Source organism: Pongo pygmaeus, chromosome 10, assembly GCF_028885625.2.
Source record: "Pongo pygmaeus isolate AG05252 chromosome 10, NHGRI_mPonPyg2-v2.0_pri, whole genome shotgun sequence".
Taxonomy (NCBI): domain Eukaryota; kingdom Metazoa; phylum Chordata; class Mammalia; order Primates; family Hominidae; genus Pongo; species Pongo pygmaeus.
Window position 1 is genome coordinate 4,016,363 of NC_072383.2, and position 11,912 is coordinate 4,028,274.

Consider the following 11,912-nt stretch of genomic DNA (forward strand, 5'->3'; position numbering starts at 1 on the left):
GAGTTTGGGGATGGGGAGGAGAATTACATCATTTGTGTACCCCACATTGGAGGTGACTGTTTCATCTTTGCTCTTGGTAGCAGCTCATAGAAACCAATTCTGGCTCCCTTAAGCTACTCATGAAATAAGAGAGACATCATAAATGGATACGAAGCTGCAGAACTAGACATGGACACAGAAGAGGGATAAGAACTGGCATCAGAGCAGCTTCTGGACCATTTCTTTTTTTTTTTTTTTGAGATGGAGTCTCACTCTGTCGCCAAGCTGGAATTTAGTGGCGTGATCTCGGCTCACTGCAACAACCTCCACCTCCTGGGTTGAAGCAATTATCCTGCCTCAGCCTCCCCAGTAGCTGGGACTACAGGCGCCCGCCACCGCACCCAGCTAATTTTTGTATTTTTAATAGAGACGGGGTTTCACCGTGTTGGCCAGGGTGGTCTCGATCTCCTGACTTCATGATCCACCCACTTTGGCCTCCCAAAGTGCTGGGATTACAGGCATGAGCCACAGCGCCCAGCCTCTTCAAGATCTTAAGTGTCAGAATAGATCATCTAATTGGCTATGTACCCATCATTAGCTAGGGGTCCACCCCACCATTAGCTAGGGGTGAACATAGAATGGTCCCATTAAAATTGCATAGTGGGGGTGGGGAGAATGTATGCTGAAATACACACACATATTTACATATACACAAATTCAAAACATGCCCAATAACTAGCTAGAAGGATAAATTCCTTCTCCCCCACCTGGGCAAAAAGTATGAACAACTGACTCATACATCACTGTTGCAGAGAGGGTGGGAAATACCTCATGAAGAGTCACATCACACTTCCAGGTCATCAAAGAGGATGGCATTTTTAAATTAGCAAGATACAATTCTAATAATCTAAACAGGTTTCTTTTCTAAAGGGAAAAATAAGAGCAATGTCCTCATTTTCCAGAGAACAAAATAGCAAAACTTGTTTTCAAGAGTAAGTAAATTAAAATCAGACCTTTCTGCAATTTTTTGCTGCTCTTTTCTCTTTGCCTTTGTTGGCTTGTCTCTTTTTATACCTAGTCCTGCAGACCCTTTGCCTTTTTAAGTAGATTATCCCATGGAGGTTAAGACTAAGCAAGGCAATGAAAAGGAGATAAGAGTTTCTATTCATTGCTCATAAGTGCTAGTTAGGCCAAGGCTCACAGCGGGTAGTCTTCAGATTACTTCTATAGTGTCGTAAGTTATATTTGATGCTGCTCTTTCCCCAGAAAACAGGGAGATCTCATCACTGAGACTGCACAGTATCAGACACTGAGTAGCCACTCAATATGTGTTGGAAAAAAGTAAGGAACAGAGAAAGAGAGGAAAGGAGAGAGGAAGAGAGAGAGAAAGGGGCAAGGAAGGTTACCCTTTGACTCATAGGCTTTTAGATTACAGGTGGATAACACATCTTACTCACACATATGACCTTTTCTGACTAGCAACCATGTGGCAAGATCTATAGAGACTTGGGGAATGGCAGCCAGGGACTATTGAGAAATCTCCTTCTAATTAGTTGAAGAGTATGGGTTTTGTAAGTATAGAGCAGAGCACATTTTGAGAATCTTTTACTGATTGGTGATTTATTCAAAAAACTATTGAAAGGTAGCCGGGCGCGGTGGCTCACGCCTGTAATCCCAGCACTTTGGGAGGCCAAGGTGGGTGGATCACGAGATCAGGAGATCGAGACCATCCTGGCTAACACGGTGACACCCTGTCTCTACTAAAAATACAAAAAAAAAATTAGCCGGGTGTGGTGGCGGGTGCCTGTAGTCCCAGCTACTCAGGAGGCTGAGGCAGGAGAATGGCGTGAACCCGGGAGGCGGAGCTTGCAGTGAGCCGAGATCAGGCCACTGCACTCCAGCCTGGGCAACAGAGCGAGACTCTGTCTCAAAAAAAACAAAACAAAACAAAACAAAAAATCTATTGAAAGGCTAACAGTTTTGAAGGGAAGACATGGAAAAATAGAAATTCATAAATGATTTCTAATCCAACAATCTTATTTTACAGATAAGAATGCTGAGGACTGGAAAAGTAAAGCAAGATTTCTCCTTCTAGCCAAAATGGAGTAGGAGGGACCATATTTACCTCCCCACTCAAACTGGACAAAAAAAAAAAAGTATATATCTATAACTATATCTATATTTACATCAATCAATGGTTTTCTGACATTTGATATCAGACAACACAGGACAGTGATCCACAAGATAAGGAAAACTAATAAGTTGAGTTTCCCAGGTTCCTGCCTGGAAAGAGCTTCAAGGATACAGCACAGGGAGAGGAAATCCAAGCAGAGCCCAGCAGTCTCTCTAAGTTGAGGAAGTGAATCTGGGAATCTGGGAGGGTCAATAGAGCTAGAGTTCCCAGGGCAGAATATCAGCATACTAGAGAGGAGAGAACTGCACAGAGAGAGCAGCAGAGGTCTGCAGAGGGTTCCCCAAAAGTCTTCAGCTGGGTACCAATCAGTGAATGTGTGTGAGGAAACTGTCCAGATCAACTGGAAAGAAACAGATGATGCTCTTGATGCTCACACAGGGCTGCAAAAATATTTCATGATCCCATTCCCACCAGAGTAGAAAACTTCATAATTCATGGAGCAATGGGTAGAGTACTTAAAAAAGTGTTGCATCAGTAATGGAGAAAAATACCCCTAAAGTAAAGACTTCCTGGTTTTACCTAATGAAGCTCAAAATAATGCCCCAAAGGGTCCAAAGTTATGTTTCCAAGTAACATAACTTTAGAACAAAGTTTAAAATTATTTCTAGGAATACAAAAATAGCTAGTGCCCAGTGAGGTCAAATTCTTGATGTCTGCCATTAAGTAAAAAATTACCAGCCATAAAAAAAAAAAAAAAACAGAAAAGTAACTCTAATAAAGAAGAAAAGAAATTGATCAATAGAAGGAGATCCAGAAATCATACAGATGATACAGTTCACAGATAAGGACAATGAGACAGTTATAATCTATACATTCAAGAAGTAAAAGAGCATGTTGAGTAGCGATATGAAAAATTCAAAAGGACTCAAATTGAACTTCTAATGATGAAAAATATAATACGTGTAATAAAAAATGCACTGGATTGAATTAAGATCAGATTAGACACTGTAAAAAATAAAGTCAGTTGAGCGCACTGGCTCACGCCTATAATCCCAGCACTTTGGGAGGCAGAGGCAGGAGGATCACCTGAGGTTAGGAGTTCAAGACCAGCCTGATCAACATGGTGAAATCCCGTCTATACTAAAAATACAAAATTAGCCAGTCATGGTGGCGCATGCCTGTAATCCCAGCTACACAGGAAGCTGAGGCAGAAGAATCGCTTGAACCCAGGAGACAGAGGTTGCAGCAAGCCAAGATCACGCCATTGCACTCCAGCCTGGGCACCAAGAGCAAAACTCCATCTCAGGAAAAAAAAAAAAGGATAAAGTCATAGCAATAGCAACTATCCAAAATGAAACAGAAGACTGAAAAAAATAAAAAAGGCATAGTGAGCTATAGGACAACTTCAGGCAGCCTTTATATTAATATGTATAATTAGAAACACTAAGGGCAAGGAACAAAAAGTATACTTACAGAAATATTAGATAAAAAGTTTCCAAATATGGCAAAGTTAAAACTCCACAATTCCAAGAACTTTAAAGAACCCCAAGCACAAGAAACATGAATAAAATTACACAAAAACACATCATAAAGAAATTACCTAAAACCATCCAGGCACAGTGGCTCACACCTGTAACTCCAGCACTTTGGGAGGCCAAGGCGGGCGGATCACAAGGTCAAGAGATCGAGACCATCCTGGCCATCACAGCGAAACCCTACCTCTACTAAAAATGCAAAAACATTAGCTGGGCGTGGTGGTAGTGCCTGTAGTCCCAGCTACTCGGGAGGCTGAGGCAGGAGAATGGCATGAACCTGGGAGGTGGAGCTTGCAGTGAGCAGAGATCACGCCTCTGCACTTCAGCCTGGGCAACAGAGTGAGACTCCATCTCAAAAAAATAAAAAATAAAAAATAGAAATTTCCTAAAACCTATGATAGGCCAGGTGTAGTGGCCCATGTTTGTAATCCCAGCATTTTGGGAGGCCAAGGCAGGAGGATTGTTTGAGTCCAAGAGTTTGAGACCAGCCTGGGCAACAAGATCCCAGCTCTACAAAAAAATAAAAAATTAGCTGGGTGTGATGACACACACCTGTGGTCCCAGCTCCTCAGGAGGCTGAAGTAGGAGGATCTCTTGAGCCTGGAAGGTTGAGGCTACAATAATCTATATTTGTGCCACTGCACTCAGCCTGGGTAACAGAGTGAGACCTTGTCACACACAAAAATTAAAACTTATGATAAAGAGAAAACCTTAAAGGTAGGCATAGAAAAAAGTCCCATTATGCACAAAGGAACAAATATACAAGGGACAGTAGATTTCTTGTTGAAAACAATACCAGTCAAAAGACAACGGAACAATTTTTTTTTTTTTTTTTTTTTTTTGAGGCAGAGTGTCGCTCTGTTGCCCAGGCTGGAGTGCAGTGGTGCCATCTCGGCTCACTGGAAGCTCTACCTTCCAGGTTCACACCATTCTCCTGCCTCAGCCTCCCAAGTAGCTGAGACTACAGGCGCCCGCCACCATACCCGGCTAATTTCTTTGTATTTTTGGTAGAGTCAGGGTTTCACCATGTTAGCCAGGATGGTCTCGATCTCCTGACCTTGTGATCCACCTGCCTCGGCCTCCCAAAGTGCTGGGATTACAGGTGTGAGCCACCGTGCCTGGCCGGAACAATATTTTTTTAAGTACTAAAAGGAAAAAATTAGTCAACCTAGAAATCTCTACCCCATGAAAATATCTTTCCTTATTTTTATTTTTATTTTGAGATGGAGTCTTGCTCTGTCTTCCAGGCTGCAGTGCAGTAGTGCAATCTCGGCTCACTGCAACCTCCGCCTCCTGGGCTCAAGCAATCCTCATGCCTCAGCCTCCTGAGTAGCTGGGACTACAGGAGCCTGCCACCTAACCTGGCTAATTTTTTGTATTTTTAGTAGAGACAGGATCTCACCACATTGGCCAGGCTGGCCTTGAACTCCTGACTTCAAGTGATCTGCCCGCCTAGGCCTCCTAAAGTGCTGCGATTACAGGTGTGAGCCACCGTGCCCAGCCATATCTTTCAAAAATTAAGTCAGGCCGGACACAGTGGCTCACATCTATAATCCCAGCACTTTGGGAGGCTGAGGCGGGCGGATCACGAGGTCAGGAGATCGAGACCATCCTGGCTAACATGGTGAAATCCCGTCTCTACTAAAAATAAAAATTAAAAAAAAATTAGCCTGGCATGGTCGTGGGCGCCTGTAGTCCCAGCTACTTGGGAGGCTAAGGCAGGAAAATGGTGTGAACTCGGAAGACAGAGCTTGCAGTGAGCTGAGATCATGCCGCTGCACTCCAGCCTGGGCGACAGAGTGAGACTCGGTCTCAAAAAAAAAAAAAAAAAAAGACAAAGTGCACAACCTTGTGAATATACTAAATGCCACCGAACTGTTTACTATAAAATAGTTAATCTATGATATGTGAATTTTGTCTCAGTAAAAAAAGTGAAAAATAAAGAATTGTATTTGAATAGGTATTTTTAAAACTACCTATTGGTTACTATGCTCACAACCTGAGTGACAGATTCTGTTGTACTCCAAACCACAGTATCACACAGTAAACTTTTGTAACAAACCTGCACATGTACCCCCATTCTAAAATAAAAATTGAAAAGAATTATTATATATTTTATATATATATATATATTTTTTTTTTTTTTGAGACGGAGTCTCGCTGTGTCGCCCAGGCTGGAGTGCAGTGGCGCGATCTCAGCTCACTGCAAACTCTGCCTCCTGAGTTCACACCATTCTCCTGCCTAAGTTTCCCAAGTAGCTGGGACTACAGGCTCCCGCCAGCATGCCCGGTTAATTTTTTGTATTTTTAGTAGAGATTGGGTTTCAAAATGTTGGTCAGGATGGTCTTGATCTCCTGACCTCATGATCCGCCCATCTTGGCCTCCCAAAGTGCTAGGATTACAGGCCTGAGCCACCACGCCCAGCTCTGTGTTTCCAGCTACTGGGGAGGCTGAGGCAGAAAAATAGCTTGAACCTGGGAGGTGGAGGTTGTGGTGAGCCAAGATCGTGCCACTGCACTCCAGCCTGGGCAACAGAGCGAGACTCAAAAAAAAGAATTTTTCAAATACATAAAAGCTGAAGTAATTCAAAGTAACTCATCACTAACAGACTTGAACCACAGGAACTATTAATGGAAGTATTTCAGGTGGAAAATAAATACTACCAGATGGGATCTTGGATCCACAAAAAAAAAAAAAATTAGAAAGCCAGAAATGGTAAATATGTGTATGGGAGAGAAGGATAAAATATTTTTCTTAAATTAAAAATCACTTCAAAAGATAATTGATTATTTAAACAGACTTATCACAATGTATTTTGAAGTATACAGCAAATGTAGATGTAAAATATATTACAATCATAGCACAAAGGTCAGGAGAAGGGAGTGGAAAGGTGCTGTTGTAAGGTTGTTATACTGTGTAAAATAGTAAATTACTTGAAGGTATATTGTGATAAGTTAAAGATTTTTTACTATAAGTCCTAAAGGAAGCTCAAGTGAAAACTTTTCAATTCATAAGGCAGAAAAAAAGGAAAACAGACAACAAAGAACAGATAAGACATAGAGAAAAATAATAGTACCATGATACATCAATAGTCACATTTGGCGGGGTGTGGTGGCTCACGCCTGTAATCCCAGCACTTTGGAAGGCTGAGGTGGGCAGATCACAAGGTCAGGAGATCGAGACCATCCTGGCCAACATCGTGAAACCTCGTCTCTACTAAAATACAAAAAATTAGCCAGGTGTGGTGGCGGATGCCTGTAGTCCCAGCTACTCGGGAAGCTGAGGCAGGGGAATCGCTTGAACCTGGGAGGCAGAGGTTGCAGTGGGCCGAGATTGTGCCACTGCACTTCAGCCTGACAAAAGAGCAAGACTTTGTCTCAAAAAAAAAAAAAGTCACATTCAATGTAAATGGTCTGAACAGCAATTAAAGGGCAGAGATTGTCTGACTGACTAGCAACCAAGCAAGACCTAATTATATGGTGCTTATAAGAATTCTCCCTCTCTCTCTCTCTCTCTCTCTCCCCAAATATATAGACAGATATAGATATAGGAATGAATTAAAAGAAAGCCAAAGCAGCTGTATTACTATCAGACCAAGTAGAATTCAGAGCAAAGAATATTACCAGGACATTTACTAATGGCAAAGATATCAATTCCTCAAGACAGTCCGAAATACTTATGCACCTAATAACAGAGTTTCAAAATAGGTGAAGCAAAAATTTACTAAACTGCAGGAAAAGCAGAGAAATCCACAATTATAGTCCAGGATTTCAACAACTCTTTCTCAAGAATTGATAGAACAAGGAAATAGATAATCAGTAAGTATATAGAAGACTTGGAAAACTCTATCAACCAACTTGACATACTTGATATCTATAGAACACTCCACCCAACAACAGCAGAATACACATTCTTTTCAAGTACACTCAGAACATGTACTAAGATAGGCCAAGTCTTAATAAATTTAGAAGGATTTAAGTTACACCAACTATATTCTAAGTATATTCTCTGACTATAATGGAACTGAATTAGAAATCCAAGAGTAGACTCACTCATGTATGGTCAGTTGGTTTTTGACAAAAATGTCAAGGTAATTTAATGGGGAAAGTAGTTTAATAGGGAAAGAATCGTTCTGGAAATTTTAGTTAACTATATGAAAAAGAAAGAAGAAGAAAGAGGAGGGGGAGAAGGAAAGAAATTCAACCCTTACTTCACACCATTTACAAAAATGTAAGAGCTAAAACCATAAAACATATAGAAATCACAAAAATCACAGGGGAAAATATTAGATATCTTGTGTTTAGCAAAGATTTCTTACATACGATACACAAGAAAACATAAACTTTGAAAGACAATAACGGCAAAGGTAAGTACCTGAAACCTCTGTCGGTCTTCTCACAACTGATGATGTCTCTGAATCATCATGGCTAGCTTGCTTTCAGTGGTGCCAGGCCACACTTGATTAATGACACGCCAGTGCTACTCATTCCTCTCCCAGGGTCTACACGAAACCCTCTTTGCTTTTCCTACATTTTCCTGTGAGGGTCCTCATCGCTGTGCTTTAATTTACTTCATTTTCAGTATAAAGTATGTGAGATATACAGAAAGCTTAAAGAATACTCATGAGCCCACCACCGAGCTGAATATCTCATTTTTTAAAACTATTTTTAAAATTATTTTTCTTTTTAATTATTATGGGTGTATATATTTATGAGGAAGAGATATCTGCATTCCCATGTTTTTTGTAGCACTATTCACCATAGCCAAGATATGGGATCAACCTAAGTATCCATAAATGGATGAATGGATAAAGAAAACGTGCTATGTATGTACAATGGAGTATTATTGAGCCATAAAAAAGAATGAAATTCTGTCATTTGCAACAACATGTGTGGAACTAGAGGACATTATGTCAAGTGGAATAAGCCAGGCACATAAAATTATCTTCTACGCAGCTACTTTTTTGCCGTCAATAATTTTTTGCTTCTCAAGGACAGGGAGCATAACTTCAGTCTTACTGTCAACTCTAGCACAGTGCCCAATAGACAGTTGGTATTCAGTAAATGCTTGAAGAGAGAGAGATAGACAGGTTGCAAGCACTCAGCTACCCTCTGGATTAACAATTGCCTCTCTTTGTGAGGACTTAAGAGGATGGAACAAGTGAGGCATGAGACACAATTGCAGGACTCTGAGAGTGACAGTCTCCTTTAGCACTTCCCTTGCCTTGAGAGGAGGGCTGTGTGTGGTTGAGATAAAGCTCCAGGTAAAGAGGTAAAGTTCTTAACTCTGTGCTCTGAGCTCTACTTCCCCTTTGTTGCCTCTCTTATGTGGTTTCAGTTTAGACTCTACTTTTAATAACACATATGCTCACACCAGCCTCCCTGTCTCTTCCAGCAATCCTCCCCACACCCATCCACTGCCACTCTGCCGCCATTACTCAGATGCCCCACTGTGGCTGTTGCCTTGAGCCAAGCTGTGGTCGAGGCCACCTCCCCAACATGCTGTTCTGCCAGAGCTCACTCTCCTGCCTTGCTGGTGCATTGGCTACCTGGCTCTTCCTAGAAACTGTCCTGCTTTTTTCCCCCCAGCATTGCAAGTTGTACTCAGGGCCCCTATGATTCATGTCCAAACCCTGCCTTCCACCTTCTGGGGGGAGTACTCAAAGTAGAGAATGTGCGATCAGATTGGGCTGAGCTGGCCTTGTCCCTTTTGTGGAGATGACGACATGGAGGATTGGGTGGGTTTGGGAAAGGTGTAAGAGGCGGGAATGTGCTAAGAGACAAGCTAAATGCCACTGTGGTTAGAAGTCTCTGTTTTCTAGCAATTGTGAAGCAGTGGGACTGCCCCTCTTTCTAGAAGTCAAAGCAAACCTTAGAAAACCAGTGCAAATGAGCCTTTCTGCCCCGTATTTCTCAAGACCCACTGCTTTGCTTGTAACCAAAGTCCTCTACAGAGAGATACCAGTTCCTAGCCCGGGTCCTGGGTCACTCTCCTGCCCAGACAGAGGAAGGACAGATTCCTTTGCCTTATCAAAGCCAAGGATCTGACTTAAGATAACAGAATCTTGGGTTGGGAGGTCTCCCTCAAGAAACATTTCATCCATTCCCCTGCCTTTAGCTGAGTTTTCATTTACTCCTCTGTGAAGACACCCTTGGCTGTCTGCCCTCCCCAGAAGCAGCCCCTACTTACTCACATTTTTTTGGTGATTGGCAACTCCATGGACATGGCACAGACTGGAAGAATGCCTTTCTGAGATATGATCTAGACGTCACTGCTTTAATGCAAGTCTAGTTTCTCTTGTCTTGTTCCTCATGGAGAAGGGAATAGAAAAGATAGGGGGCTGTTAGGGTGTCAGAGGAAGGAATAGAAATGGAAACCGAGACAACTGAGCCTAAGGCCGAAGGCACTCTGTTCTACCTAAACTCTTGCTATTCAAAATGTGGCCCATGGGACAGGTGCATGAGCCTCACCTGGGAGCTCAGTAGAAATGCAGAATCTCAGGCGTCCCACTGCAGACCCACTGAATCAGATTCTGCATTTTTGTCAAGATCACCAAGTGATTCATTTGTGCATTAGGTTTGAGGAGCAATGGGCTGAGGCTTATCCTCCATCACTCACTGTAAACATTGGGTCCAGAGCCTCAGCCCAGAGCTGGATTCTGTGTCAGAGCATCCGAATCTGTCTCTATGCAACACACACCGCCCTCAGCCCTCTCCAGGGCTCAGCTAGAGAACTATCAAAGCCATCCAGCCCAACCCTTTTGACTTTGAAGGAGAGCGGGAGTGTTCCCCCAGATGGATGGATCAACTTGACTTTGATCATATGGAAAAGCCCTTCCTATCTGCTGAGCTATGGCCGTGCCCACCACACCACCAACATAGCTCCACCTTGGAGCTGGTTTTGAGCTTATTACGGGGAACTGCATTTTGTTGGGTGGTGATGTTTTTTTCTTTATGTGTGCATGATTCATTTGGATTGCTTCTTTTTGTTTTTTAACAAGGGGTAGTTTTTGTGTTTTTGAATGACACCCTTGTGGCCCCTGTTACCCCAACCCCCTTTGATGCAAGGCCTCTGTTTTTAAGCATCAGGGTTCTGCCACCCGGACCTGGTGAGGCATATTTAAAGCTGTTTAAATTGACAGACCGGGCAAACAGGATTAACTCGGTGGGCCCAGAAGGGGAGGTGGGGGCAGGGGGAGAGTTGCAGAATGGTTTACATGGATGAGCAGGACAGCCGGCTGGGCTGGGAAGGGGCCTATCGCTCGAGCCGGCCAAGAATTCTCGATCTGGGAGGTAGGCAGAGAGTTTGCAATCTGCCGGTGATTGGATTAGACATGGTGTGAAATTCGGAGCAGGGCTACGCGGCTGGGGCTGGGGCCCAGGCTGCTGTGGGGCCAGGCTGCCGAGGCCCCGCTGAGGAGACCGTGTCGGGATGCCTGTCCCTGCCCCAGCAGGCCTTGGCGACAGCGTCAATGTCACAGCCCTCGGAGGCTCCCCCACAGCTGGGCCGTGTTGTCTTCCCACACCACTGAGCCTTCAGTGCTTTCTCAGGGAAAGCAGAGGCCGCCTGGGCCCCCATTCACAGGGCCCCTTCACCCTTGGCCTCTCAGCGGCGGCCCGGGCTGCGGAGGAGTAAGACGCCTCCGTCTTTCAAGTCTTTGGGTTCTGAACAGCTCCCTCTTGATATCTTTTTTTCGCCTTTTTCTTTGTCTCTCTTTCTCATCTTTCGAGTTTTCTCGCTCCCTCTCGCACAATCTGTTTCATTCAGTAGGATGCCGCTCCATCTGGATTTGTTCAAGGGCCCAAATCAGCTTGGGTTTTCCACTTTTTCAGGGATTTGGAGGTTCTGATTAACCTCTTTGAGGATTTTGAATCTTATTCCAGAACCCTAATCAGGCAACTGTGGGGGTGGGGGGTAGGGAAGGGGGGTGTGGAATTAGTCATCGCTGGGACGTTGACAATGTGTGACAGAGGCAGTAACACAAGGTGCAAGGCTAAAGAGAGGGGCGGGTGGGGGCTGAGAGGAGGAAGATGAAGGATGGAAGTGGATTCGAATGGGCATTCCTAAAGCCCATCCAATAATGAAATGGGCTCTTTTTGTCAGGAGAGCCAGTCCACCGGTAGTGAGACCCAGAGTATGGACACCTGGATCCCTGGCAGAGAACTGTGAAGCTAGATGCCTCTTGACCTCCCTTCTGACTCTTGTCTATGAAAGGCAAATTTTAAAAACAAAAAACAAAGCAAACAAGCAAACAACTCTAAGC